We start from the raw sequence: 14427 nt of genomic DNA on the forward strand, positions 1-14427 counted from the left end.
GCACCCATGGTTGTGCACGTGCAGGTGGCACTCCCACGGTCACGTGGCTCTTCTCTCACCTTTCAGGCGCAATCCTTGCATTAGACGAAGAAACAGCGCTATCAGACCATACGAAACAAGAAGGTAGCGCACAGACCCGTTTCATTGGTCCTGTCTAGTAGGGCTGCCACCGCGTTTAGCGACCTTCAAGATGACGTGTTCGCACCCATGGTTGTGCACGTGCAGGTGGCACTCCCATGGTCACGTGGCTCTTCTCTCACCTTTCAGGCGCAATCCTTGCATTAGACGAAGAAACAGCACTATCAGACCATACGAAACAAGAAGGTAGCGCACAGACCCGTTTCATTGGTCCTGTCTAGTAGGGCTGCCACCGCGTTTAGCGACCTTCAAGATGACGTGTTCGCACCCGCGGGTGTGCACGTGCAGGTGGCACTCCCACGGTCACGTGGCTCTTCTCTCACCTTTCAGGCGCAATCCTTGCATTAGACGAAGAAACAGCGCTATCAGACCATACGAAACAAGAAGGTAGCGCACAGACCCGTTTCATTGGTCCTGTCTAGTAGGGCTGCCACCGCGTTTAGCGACCTTCAAGATGACGTGTTCGCACCCGCGGGTGTGCACGTGCAGGTGGCACTCCCACGGTCACGTGGCTATTCTCTCACCTTTCAGGCGCAATCCTTGCATTAGACGAAGAAACAGCGCTATCAGACCATACGAAACAAGAAGGTAGCGCACAGACCCGTTTCATTGGTCCTGTCTAGTAGGGCTGCCACCGCGTTTAGCGACCTTCAAGATGACGTGTTCGCACCCGCGGGTGTGCACGTGCAGGTGGCACTCCCACGGTCACGTGGCTCTTCTCTCACCTTTCAGGCGCAATCCTTGCATTAGACGAAGAAACAGCGCTATCAGACCATACGAAACAAGAAGGTAGCGCACAGACCCGTTTCATTGGTCCTGTCTAGTAGGGCTGCCACCGCGTTTAGCGACCTTCAAGATGACGTGTTCGCACCCGCGGGTGTGCACGTGCAGGTGGCACTCCCACGGTCACGTGGCTATTCTCTCACCTTTCAGGCGCAATCCTTGCATTAGACGAAGAAACAGCGCTATCAGACCATACGAAACAAGAAGGTAGCGCACAGACCCGTTTCATTGGTCCTGTCTAGTAGGGCTGCCACCGCGTTTAGCGACCTTCAAGATGACGTGTTCGCACCCGCGGGTGTGCACGTGCAGGTGGCACTCCCACGGTCACGTGGCTCTTCTCTCACCTTTCAGGCGCAATCCTTGCATTAGACGAACAAACAGCGCTATCAGACCATACGAAACAAGAAGGTAGCGCACAGACCCGTTTCATTGGTCCTGTCTAGTAGGGCTGCCACCGCGTTTAGCGACCTTCAAGATGACGTGTTCGCACCCGCGGGTGTGCACGTGCAGGTGGCACTCCCACGGTCACGTGGCTATTCTCTCACCTTTCAGGCGCAATCCTTGCATTAGACGAAGAAACAGCGCTATCAGACCATACGAAACAAGAAGGTAGCGCACAGACCCGTTTCATTGGTCCTGTCTAGTAGGGCTGCCACCGCGTTTAGCCACCTTCAAGATGACGTGTTCGCACCCGCGGGTGTGCACGTGCAGGTGGCACTCCCACGGTCACGTAGCTCTTCTCTCACCTTTCAGGCGCAATCCTTGCATTAGACGAAGAAACAGCGCTATCAGACCATACGAAACAAGAAGGTAGCGCACAGACCCGTTTCATTGGTCCTGTCTAGTAGGGCTGCCACCGCGTTTAGCGACCTTCAAGATGACGTGTTCGCACCCGCGGGTGTGCACGTGCAGGTGGCACTCCCACGGTCACGTGGCTATTCTCTCACCTTTCAGGCGCAATCCTTGCATTAGACGAAGAAACAGCGCTATCAGACCATACGAAACAAGAAGGTAGCGCACAGACCCGTTTCATTGGTCCTGTCTAGTAGGGCTGCCACCGCGTTTAGCCACCTTCAAGATGACGTGTTCGCACCCGCGGGTGTGCACGTGCAGGTGGCACTCCCACGGTCACGTGGCTCTTCTCTCACCTTTCAGGCGCAATCCTTGCATTAGACGAAGAAACAGCGCTATCAGACCATACGAAACAAGAAGGTAGCGCACAGACCCGTTTCATTGGTCCTGTCTAGTAGGGCTGCCACCGCGTTTAGCGACCTTCAAGATGACGTGTTCGCACCCGCGGGTGTGCACGTGCAGGTGGCATTCCCACGGTCACGTGGCTATTCTCTCACCTTTCAGGCGCAATCCTTGCATTAGACGAAGAAACAGCGCTATCAGACCATACGAAATAGGAAGGAGCACACAGACCAGTCTCGTCTTTCGTTCCGTCTGGTAGGGCTGCTTTTTTCATCTCGTCTTGAACCAACTAGCGCGATAGTCAAGTCAATCTTTGCGTGTGCTACAGCTGGCTTGCTACAACTAAATTTGGTCTTGGCCATGCATAATGTAGCCACACAACTGGGGCTCCTCGTGTTGCTCGTGATGCGTGATCCATGGAGAAAACGGGACAAGGCAGGAGAAAAGGAATGAATGGATACTATAGCGCCAAACCCTCGCCTGCATACCGCAAATATTTATCCTCCAATTCCGTTCACTGCTTATCGTACACCCCACCGAGTGGCCCATCCCGGCGACAACTATAGGCGTGCCGTCGTATGAGTAAAATGACGGACAAAAAAAATACGTAAAATTGAAAGAATCGTTAACATACGGCTCCTACTGACTGGAGAAGGTTTAGAGCTATAAATATGCACACGAGAATAGGAAAGACAGGAGCTGGGGTTGCTGAAAATCTTTTTTGTTGTTTCCAGCTAGGCCGATATAAAGGGCAGAGGCCGCGTATAGTATAGAATACATGGCCCACATAATTTAAAGTATCCTGTTTCTTAATTCCATTCGTTTCTTATGATTCACTGCTCACGGACGGCTGATGCTGGTGTTAACATTGGCGGTGCACCGTTCGGACCACTGACGAAGCGCTGAAACGAATGGAGCTGGAATAATGACCCTTGCATTACCAAGGAGGTTAAACAAAAACTGCTGGAATGGAAATGATGTCCCGAAGGTGAGGCCGCGCAGGAGGGGCACGATAAAACGATAAATTAACGATAAAGAAATGGTAAAGAACCGCTTTTCGCAGGCTTTACACGTGTTAATCAATCTCCTTGGTTAATCATGGCTAATTTTACCAGATACTTATCTATGTGTATCTCTGTATTACTGGTTTTAGTGTGAAATCTGAATATCCTGGCATATTGTATTGGAAAGAACGTCATCAGTATTCAGAAGAAGGTGTTATTTTCGTTGAGCACAACCAGTTTTTGTTTTCTAAGTAGCTTAGCAACACAATAACGGAGTCAAATCACTTAATCTATAAGCGGATATCACCAGACAAGGCTTTACTTCAGGTGAAGGAGGGGCAAGCACTGGCTTCACCTTTCCTTGTAATAAGCTGCGGGAGCTTCCACTCTAGCAGTTTTTCTTTAACCTCCTTGTGCATTACCCGGCTCGTGTGTTTTGTGATCGAGTGCGGAGTCTAGAGTGAATCTTACTTAATTTTTTTTTTTTCACCCCCGAAGGAAACTGTGGAGCGCTGCACCCGCCGTGTGTGGCCTGGTGTGCGTGACGACATCGGAGCGTATCCGCTGCGCTCTCTATTTGTACTCGCGATCTCATGCTCGAGCATGGAAACGCGATAGTACACATCCACCATGGTGGGTGGTTCCTGGTTTGTATTCAGACTAAGTCAAATGTGGAACAAATATGTAAGAAAGAGAAAACAAATGGCTTGATTGGCATGCAAGACCGCAGCAGCGTTGCAGAAAGGAGCAGCAAGCGGAACAAACCAAGCGCGATAGTAACCAGCTTGAGTGTGTACGTCTGTTCAATCTGTCGTACTGTAGACTGTTTAAGACCACTCAATCAACTGCTTTGTGTTCGACTTGCCCGAGCACCTGTGTCGAGCTGTCTGAAAGCAGTTATAGCGTGTTTCTTCTGTATCATTACTCAATCCGCGGATTCACCGATCACTTCCGGTAAAAATCTGTCTTGCCTACGTTTCTCTTGTTTCTTTCTTTATTTTATTGCGATAACAATTATATGGACACTCCAGGCGCATTACTGCCGTCGGCGTCGCCATGAGGTTCTGTATGAGTGAAAGCGTGTGAGGGGGAGCCAGCGAACGCGGTTCAATATTGCCTGCGCGAGCGAGGAACGCGTCCCGGATGCGTGCCCTCTCCTGTGGCGCGCGAGGCAGGGGGGTGAGGTGAGAGAGGAGGGGCGTTTTTCTGCGGCGGCGGCTGCTACGATGGCTCGATGTCATCCTCTCCCACCGCGCCTTACAGAATGTAGACAACCGCGGCGTCTACTACGGCGTTCGCCACGCGAATCGTGGACGCCGGAGTAGACGCTTTGGCTGACGCTAGAGACTCGTTGCCGGCGCTCGCGTGTATTGAAAGCGATCTGCGACGTGGCTAAACTACGCGCCCGGGCGGGCCTTATCTTCAAAGCGATCTGCGATGTTTGCAGAGTGCGCGTCGATAGCTTCATATGCGCTGTGCTTTCGACGTTTCATTCGCGCTGAAGCGAGACGTGCATGAAGGTCAATTCGCCTTGCTGCTGCCGCGATTCCTCGCTCCTGAATTTTCACAGGGAGTGTCCGCGCTCATCGAGTGAGATGTATTCATATTTACCTGTGCCCGCGTGACCTTGTGCTGGTTAATTTAGTTAAAACACGTTGACGGGCTAGTTGGCTTGAATCCACGATAAAATGTGAATACGTGACTGAACAATGACGTAGAAAGAAGCAGACACACAAAGACAGCGCTGCCTCTGTGTCTCCTTTTGTTCCTACGTCCTCGTTGAGTAACGCTTACACATTCTATGATTGTTAACTTAGCTAGTATGCGAATGTTTGCAAGTTTATACGGCCGATTAAACTACTATCCTTACTTCGAACAGCTATCTACAAACTTGCTGTCGCAATCGGTGCTTCGCCTTTCGGGCCGAACTACGATTGTTGTTGTTTTTTTCATAAGTGATTCACTGCGTGCTCTTTTTCTTATTACATGCGACTCTTGTATGCATGAGATATAGCTTTAGTTTTGTGCATGTTTATCTGCTGAGGTTGACAGCACCGCGTTAGCGTCATCGAAAACATTAAGGCAAAAATATGTTTTTAGTCGATACAAATTCTTTGCGGTTTCAAAATGTACAGCAAGTTTACCTGTCCCAAGTAAGCTTAACTCATCGGTGCTTATCTATTCATTAGGTCGATTATATCCACTTAAATCCAACCGCTGGCTTCTGGAAATCAGGCGAGAGAAACGAGCAGGTGACCAGGTCGGAGCTGCTGCTTCGATTTTCGAGTATCATCATAATCCAGGACTGTTCAGAAGCTTGTTCGGCGAAACACATGATTTGCCTTTCCGCTGAGATATCGACCTACTCGTCAGCTATGCGGCTATCCGAAACGAGCAAATCGTAGCTAGAATACCATGTATGTCGTTTTGCGTCTCTTGAGACACAACGAAAGACAGAAAAAGTGCAGTAATCTGAAGGTCTAGCGTGCCGTTCTGCATATCCGTGGCCTCAAATAACCGCCGCCTTTCTTTGCTTGCGGGTGGTGACAGCATGACATACGACGTGCAGGCACGCGAGCGTGCTCTGTTCTCCCACAGAAAAAACGAGCGAACGAGCGGGGTCTTAGTTGGCGCACCACCGGGAAGGTGGCGCAACGCCTCATTGAAGCACTCTGTTATGTCCAGTGACAGCTGCGGAAAACTGCGGTGAAACAGTGGTTGAATGCTACGTTTAATGATGAAGCAGTCCCAGAATGGGCGTTGTGCCCCCGCAGTAGAATTTTAGAAGTGTTTTGAACTTTTGGAACTTTTCAACTTTTGAATAAAGTAGAATACAAATATTCAAACCAAAGGTTTTTCGAGGGCCCGATATATTCCTGATCCTAAACGCGTAAAAAGAAACATGTCGAGCAAAGGTAGGAGAAAGTAGTAGAAGGAACAGACTTATTTCCCTTAAGAATCACAGCTATTCGTAATGTTGCTCTACTGAGCGTAAGACAGCAAGAAGTGAAAGACTGCCACAATTGCTTGTTGTAATAGAGAGGGCACTTGAATCGTCCAAGAAACAATATGCATTAATATCTATCTATCTATCTATCTATCTATCTATCTATCTATCTATCTATCTATCTATCTATCTATCTATCTATCTATCTATCTATCTATCTATCTATCTATCTATCTATCTATCTATCTATCTATCTATCTATCTATCTATCTATCTATCTATCTATCTATCTATCTATCTATCTATCTATCTATCTATCTAACCTTTCCTTCTTTACCAGGCAGGCTTAGTAATCATAGTTAACTCCATATAATCATACATTATAAGAAATTTGAAGGAATTGAATCCCAAATTAGAAAAGCGGGAGTATTCCATTGGTAAATATTTCACATATTCGCACACCCCGGCTGTATAGGCATTCTGCTGGCATGATGTTCGGAAGTTGGTGAAGAAACTGCCAACTTTAGCCTCATTATTTTTGTCAACAGGCAACCCTGTGCTCCTCCGAACTCGCTCTGCAACGGGCATCACTATCGAAATAAAGGTTACTTGTTTTGTTCACTTCAAACAAAGCAGGCTGTTCTTTGTGACCTGCCATAATTTCCTCAATATTTGGTGCCGAAACCCGGGTGAAACGATCCAACTTACCATTGAGGCAACGAGGTCAACAGACGTGGACAGCACAACGAGCTCGGGGAAAACCAGCAACGATCCTCGGGCACAAAACGGTCGACGAGGCGCGCCTTCCACAAGGCCTTGGACGCCACACCCAGCAGAAACGGACACTACGACTCAAGCCCCATAGCGGTAAGCGAACTGTAAACACTGATGCCATGATGGAACGGCTCAAACTGAAAAGAAGTGTTTTGAGAACTCAAGTGACTAAACTGATTTCTGAAGCTGACCTATTCTTGGAGAGCCATGCATACAAAGGAGCTCATAATGTCTTCTCTGCGAGGCTTAGCGCGCTCCAAATACTGCTAAACGAGGTGGACGCAGCCATCGAGCCTTTAGTGCAAGACCAAGCTGCATAGTAACATTATGTACGGACCATATAATACAACGACCGTATTGTCGCACACATGGCAAAACTCCGCCAGGAAGCAGAAAAAGGCCTGTGAACAAAACAAGCAGAAATAGCGGTGACTGACGCGGGCGCAGACCGACGGCCCTCCGGCGGGGACAAAGTCCAAAGTGAAACTACCGAAGCTCGAGTTTCAACGATTTAGCGTCGCCGCCACGGAGTGGCAGTCCTTCTAGGAGCTGTTCGAGCAAGCGGTGTGACAGCCTCTCCATCACCGAGAAGTTTCTGTAATTGCTATCGGCGCTTTCGGGAAAAACCGCAGCGGCCATTGCGGGCATTCAAGTGACTGGGGCAAGTTACATCGAACTTCTAAAAGAGCGCTTCGGTCTACGAGATGTGCTGATCCAAGAGCACCTGACTCAGTTACTCGACTTGCCACCGGTAGGGAACGAAAAGAAGCCCATCGGCCTACGTCGACTCTGTGACCACCTGCAGCGCAATATCACTAGTCTCACGGCGCTCGTAGATACGGACAGATACGGCGCCCTGCTCTCCTCGGCACTCCTGCGAATGCTGCCAACCGATCTCATTGTCGGATACCATAAAGGACTTTCCTCTGCAAGCAAAGATGATGGGATGAGCATCAAGAATTTACATGCTTTTCTGAAAACAGAAGTAGAGAACCGGGAAAGGGCACTGCCACCTGGTAATCTCGAAGCCGGAGAATCAAGCCCAAAACATCGAGACAAAGAAGACAGCAAACCTCAAAAAGGATCAGCAGCTTCTCTTTTTTCTGCGGTTAATTCGAAGCAGTGATCCATGCGCATTCTGTGCTGCAAGAAATAATGTGGCTCACGCGTGTCAGGCGCAGATCTCATTCGATGAAAAGAAGAAAAGGCTCACTGCGGCTGGACGGTGCTTCCGATGCTGCATAAAAGGGCACACTTCAAGGGAATGCCGCACCAGACGAATAAAGTGCAGGGAATGTGTCAGAACACATCTGACTCAGATGTGTGACCCCTCATGGAAGCCACCCGAGAACAAAGTCACAGAGTTGCACTTTTCGACAGAGAAGAAATCTGAAAAGGTACCAACTGTGCTGCTCCAAACCGCTCAAGTATGGGCAGAGGGCTGAAGAGCGCTCACCCGTCTCCTCTTTGACGGAGGTAGCCAACGAAGCTTTGTCACTAAAAACCTTTCAAACTGGTCGTAGGTGAAGACGAGGTCGTAGGTGAAGAGGGCATCACAACCTGCTCATTCGGAAGAGCAGGAAACGTTATCAAAGAGAAGCGCAGGAGAGCAATAATTTGGCTAAAAAGTCTATACGGCTGTATAAAGAGCACTCTATCGAAGCTCTGGAAATACCAGAGATCTGCTTTGATCGGTTTCATGTGCCTGAGGAAATCCTAAAAAAGGTGCAAGGCGACATGAATGGACTGGCAGATGTGACTGTGGCACCAGCCCATTTGGCGGGAAGCGGGATTGACATTCTTATTGGTGCTGACTATTACTGGACTGACTCGCGCCGTTCGGTTACGGTTTCTCATAACCTTCTGATTGGAAAGCAGGGTCGGGATTACGTAATAGTAATTCGTTTATGCCGATGTAATTTCTTTTTGCGCTTCGTCAGTGGTGAGAGTGGTGCTCCACCTTGATTATCAATTGCATCAGCCGACGGTGAATGGAGGATGGTAAGAGTGGCGTAGAATGAAGGGGAAGGAATCACCACAAAATACTTGTCAATAGGAAATCTTTGAGAAACGCAGTTCCTGGGACTTGTAAATATGTCCTGTGTTTTAACAGGCACACGATTTGAGCGTTTTCTTTTTCCTGCTGTCAATACCTTGAACTTTTGTGCGTGTTAAGCTCATTTTATTTCCAAACCCATCGTTGATTGGCCTTTATAGATCCCACCTGTGAGATTTGTTTTCTTGAAGCGCATATTACGCATGCCTTTAAGTGAGACATTTGACTGCGCAACCTGTCACGGACTCATTAACCTCCGTGTAGGTTACGCTAAGGAGAAAAACATGATTCGTAGGTCATGTCAACGCCTTTCATGATGCTGTAACTTCTTAATGGAACTTTTTTTCTTGTGGGTTATGTTATGCGTGCCCCAGTGCCAGCAACACACGCCGTGTGCGCTGGCGAGGAAGTACGTCGCGACGCGTATAACAAGGACTAAGCAGGAAGTTTCCAGCAGCTTTGTTTCGCCCAGAGTGGGGTCGTGAACTATACGCTCGCGTTGACATAGTTGTCTCCTCTCACCGACGTTTAATGAAATTTAAACGCAGCCCTTAATTTTCATCTTTTTCGCGCGTGAATTTAGCGATGCTTCAAGGCAAACTGAAGGATACAAAAGGCTGGTTGTTTTGCTGTCACGCTCGTGTTGATTTGGCGCCTTGTTAATTGATCATAAAATGTGCGCCTGGGCTGTACAACGCTATGACTTAGAGTGCTAGTTCTCTCATTGTTATTTGCTTTTTTCTTTGTTTTTGCTTTTCCGTTTGCTTATGTAAGATCGCCGGGATAAGAGGAGTATGTAGGGGATGCGAGATTCTGAATAAACATATACTTTAAAGTCAGAACCTGTTACGCCTTCTTCCTTTCTTAGTCTACGTCTTTGTCCTGCACTGTTTACCCGTCACCATGCAACTTTACCAGCCCGCCCAATTTGCCGAACTTGTCGCAATAAAGGAATTTATTACCCTGAATTAAATTAATGTATTTATTCGTTTACATGTATATTATCGTTTTATGTGTGCCAATGCATGATTCTGTTGGGTACCTAATTACCACCGAAGGTGCCGCTGCTGCTACCTAATATTAATCTAGCGCGTCAAAGCGGTCGAGTTGATGTGATCCCCACGTGATCTTCCTCTCTGCCGCTCTCTGGGAATCAGCAAGTGCTGACGCCACATGAGAAATACCATTCTCATTTCTAATTTTCGTCATTTTCTCGCTTGCGAAAACGTTCGTTCTCGCTACTAATGACAAACTCGTTATTACAAAGGCTAATCTACAATCTAGCTCAACCTGATGTTTTCATTTAATGTCTCTGACATCCTGTTTATATAGTCACTTACGTAGTCGTGTTTAGGAATTCACAGCGCTGCGTGAGCAGTATTAGCTACACAAAAATATGGAGAACCATGTACATAAATTCGTCCACACTTATAGGAAACAGTTTATTAGTATTCAAACCAGCGTTTCTTGAACATTGTTCCAATCAAATTATAAAAATGTGCTTTGTATACGACGCTTACTGCAGGTACATCTACTACTGAAAGATTAGCCGTCTCGATAAGCTTCGTTTATGCTACTGTTAGCGCCTGAATACAACTATGATAAATACTAATGTATATACAGTGTCTCCCACTTAACGAGAATGACGTACAAGATAGTCATCCTCAGTTGAAGAACAAACTATACAATATTGTTGAAACATGAATACTCTGCATTTGGGGGCCGTTACTATTGGATCTGGTGTCACGCATGTTGATCCGCGTAATACATCGTTTAGGTACAGCTCCAAGCACGTGTAAGGCGCGCAGGAATGGAGTGCTTTTCTTTTTGATAGTTCGAGAATTGTTCTGAGCATGCGCTGGCAGGTGGGCGGGTTTCCCCTCTCTGGAGTCATCCAATGCTGACGCCATACGAGAAGTACCACAGTCCAAAAAATAGGTGGCGCAATTCTCATTTTCCATTTCCACTTTCCATCGATCGGCTTACACGTTTTCCCGTTATCAATAACACCTGCACTCTGTGCGAGACGAGCACGATTATGCAACGTGCAGACGCGCCCCATCGCCTCGCGTGCGCTATTTACTTGCTGCAGCGGCTGTCGTCGGTGCTCAGAAGGCCTAGCAGTGGCTTGCTTTCAAGGCACCGCTTGCCGAGACGAAAATTGACTCGGGCCAATACCCTCCATTAGACGACGCAAAAGCATTACGCGATACTGCGCTGCTTCTGTACGCGTAACGGGAGTTGATGTCGCAAGGCTTTTCAGTAATTCCCAAGTGCAGTTTGTCAATACTGGCCACCCATCTTCGGTAATGGGATGCCCAACATGCCGACGGCATCCCCTCTTACGAAATAAGTATTGCGCAAGAAGATTTTTGTGAATATAGGCCCCCAAATTTCAGTTCGAAGCCCGTGTGACATGAGCGCCCTGTTGACAGCTCAGTTAATTCAATGTTTTTTTCAGCTGCCGAGAACTTCCAGAGGCGCAGTTCTCGTGCGCAATATTGGGCCTCATTTTTGTTTTCTTTTGCTGGCGTTGATGGCATCACTCCGAGAAATCGAGACATAGCTGCTTGACTTTACAATAAACATTTGAATGACCACACTAAACTGCCCGTTATGAGCATTATCTAATCGAGCTAGGACAACATGGTAATCAAGAACATTGAAATGATGATATCAAATCATGTGTGGTAGTAATATGAGCAACGTGCAGTTTTCGATAAGAAAATTAAAAAGGAAGTCCACACATAAAGTGCACATGTTTAACAGAAAACAGTCGCACTTACGCCGACACTCCCTTTTCTTTTTCTTTCCAGATACAGCAAGCGCCGGTCACCTGCCTTGCGGATTTTTGTTTCCTTTTTTTTTACAGGAGCCCAACCTCGGCGTCACTTCATTCGTCAATGCCATAATAGCCCGTGTCTCCGTCAACAAGCTATGATGCCGTGCTCGTGTTTTGGTAGCAAGATTTTTAACCCCGACAGAAGTTCTAATCCCAACAAGACGCACCTGCACGCCGACATCCCGGAATTTGAGCCCTCCGCCTAAATTACCACTACCGAGATACCAGATAGACTTCAGTGACTTCAGACTGAAGCATTACTGGAGGCTAATAGCGGCTTCTAGTAGCGTTGTTACGTACTTCTGTGGCCGCGTGGGCGCATAGGAGTAACTGAAGGCTTTCAACTATTTTGATGAAATAGTACCTTCCTCCTGCCACCCCCTTTCGTGTTTGCTGATCTTCCCTGCTCTGAATTTAATATAAAACTATATTTTACCGTTGACATAAGGCAACTAAGTGTTCCACAAGAAGGCGAACGTGACCCGACTAAAGGCTGTAGGGGTCTGCAGAAGAAGCCTTTATAGACTTCAGAAGTCATGACTGCAATGAAGGAGTCGTTGTTATTGCTATGTATAATGAGGAACTCTTACCACCGTGACGGAAATTTGCACTTCAGTCCAAGTCCACATCTCATTGCACCATCAATCGTTTATTGCACTCATGTGCCGACCCTGCTTATTATGTGTGGCGACGTGGAACTAAATCCCGGTCCTCCAAAACCGGATGTTACAAAGACTAACGCTGAGGTAGTTGCCGCAATTGAATCTCTCACCAGCAACCTAGAATCGCGTCATGCACAGCTGATGTCGACGCTCGACGTAGTCATGGCAAGTCAAAGAAAGCTCGAGAATCAAGTATCTGACATCAGCTCCAGATTGGCAGCCGTCGAAATGAAGGTGAACGCACGCGAAGGGGTTCGTGATCATCTCGAAGGTGACCGCCCCACTTCCGATGACACGTTCAGAAGAGAAAACCCAGCGCCTCAGCGGCAATTCGATGATCAAGAGGACAGGTTTCGCAGGGACAACTTGATTATCTATGGTGTTGGGGACAGCTCGACCGAAACGTGGTCGGAGACTGAGCAGAAGGTGCGATCTCTTCTGTCGGACCATTTGTCCGTACAACTTTCCCAGAAAGATATCTTGCGGGCACGTAGAATAGGTACTTTTGTTGACAACAGATGTCGCCTGATCGTCGTTAAGTTTTCTTCACTTGGCGTCAGAACCAGTATTCTCTCGCAGAGATCAAAACTGAAAGGCACTGGAATCAACCTGCAAGAGGACTTCTCCAAGCCTATAAGGCAGGCACGAAAGAAGCTTTTCGATTTTGGCAAAGCCAGTGGACAGCCTTTCAATTTGCATTACAACAAACTTTACACCAACGGGAAATGTTACATGTACTGTGCTGAAACAGACACCGTACGTGAAGTGAAGCCGCATAGCGCAGCTCCCAGCGCTGCTGAAACAGTAACGCCTTCAACTGTAACCACTGAGCGCACCATGACAACACCAGCAAGAGACTACACTATTCTATTCACAAACATAAGGAGCGTCTTCAACAAACGTCACGCACTATCGTCCTTAATTGACACCTGCTTGGCAGATGCGGTCGTGCTGACGGAAACGTGGCTGTCGGAAAAAGTAGACAACTGTGACCTGTTCATGTGCGAGAAGAACTACACCGTCTACAGACACGACCGCTTCGGGCGCTCCGGCGGAGGAATACTCACGGCCGTGTCCCGGGACATTACCTCTTTCGAGGTTCCAATTCCATCTCCCCTTGAATTTCTTTGCACCTGCATTCGCGTAAATGAAAAGGAGGCGATATTTTGCGTCTGTTACCGAGCGCCCAGCGCGGCGACGTCTTTTTGTGACGACTTGTACGATTGCCTCACCAAAGTTGTGGGCAAGTATCCCAAGGCTCCCATTTTTCTTCTGGGGGACTTCAACTTTCCTGGCATCTTGTGGGACGATCCGTGTCCCGTTGTGACTTCAGGCTCGTCGGAGTGCTTGACCTTCGTCGACATGTGCGCAGCGTTTAATCTTTGCCAGCTCGTAAAAGAACCCACCCGCGTCACGGCGCGGTCGGCGAATGTGCTGGACCTAGTACTGACCACTGCCCCTGCGTCCGTGTCATCCCTGACTTTACTACCGGGACTAAGCGACCACGCCGTCATCCATTTCACTATCTCGCCGCGCTAATTTTTGGGGGGGTTCGGGAAGTGCATGCTGACGTAAACTTCTACCAAGTCTGTTTTTTGTTGCCGTAACTGATGGCCATGACGAGCCTATACTGCAGGACTTGAAGGTAAAGGTAAGCTTTCTTTATCTCTTCCCTCCATCTTTTGTGCGCTGGCTGCTGGCTTTGTCTTGAACAGTGGATGCAGACCCGTTCGTTACCTGCTACCAACTTACCAACTATACCACACGAGAAGCAGCCGAGTGGTTTAGTTGCAATGCATCAAAACACGTCACCGACTACTGGGGACCAAAGCATGAATGAGTGTGGCAGAGTTCCGTAAGAAGCGCGCAGTGGAACGAGACGATTTTCGCTACGTTGCGAAGCGTGATACAGAACGCGGGCGTGTGCTGACTCGTGAACATGAGACAAGAAAACGACACTGGGTGGCCATGATCAGCAAGAAGCCTAATGAGCATTACAACTGGAAGAGGAAAGTGGGACAATGACA

At 48.1% G+C, this 14427-nt stretch overlaps 1 long non-coding RNA gene across 1 annotated transcript in view; it reads left to right on the forward strand.

The window, feature by feature from the left end:
• Window positions 1–14329, forward strand: part of LOC139059162 (uncharacterized) — a 477146-nt gene extending 462817 nt beyond the window's left edge. Inside the window, exon 4 of the long non-coding RNA XR_011513967.1 lies at window positions 11713–14329. This is a non-coding gene — a long non-coding RNA (uncharacterized lncRNA). The remainder of the gene's footprint in view (window positions 1–11712) is intronic.
• The last annotated feature ends 98 nt before the right edge of the window (window positions 14330–14427 follow it).

Source organism: Dermacentor albipictus, chromosome 4, assembly GCF_038994185.2.
Source record: "Dermacentor albipictus isolate Rhodes 1998 colony chromosome 4, USDA_Dalb.pri_finalv2, whole genome shotgun sequence".
In the NCBI taxonomy this organism is placed as follows: Eukaryota; Metazoa; Arthropoda; class Arachnida; order Ixodida; family Ixodidae; genus Dermacentor; species Dermacentor albipictus.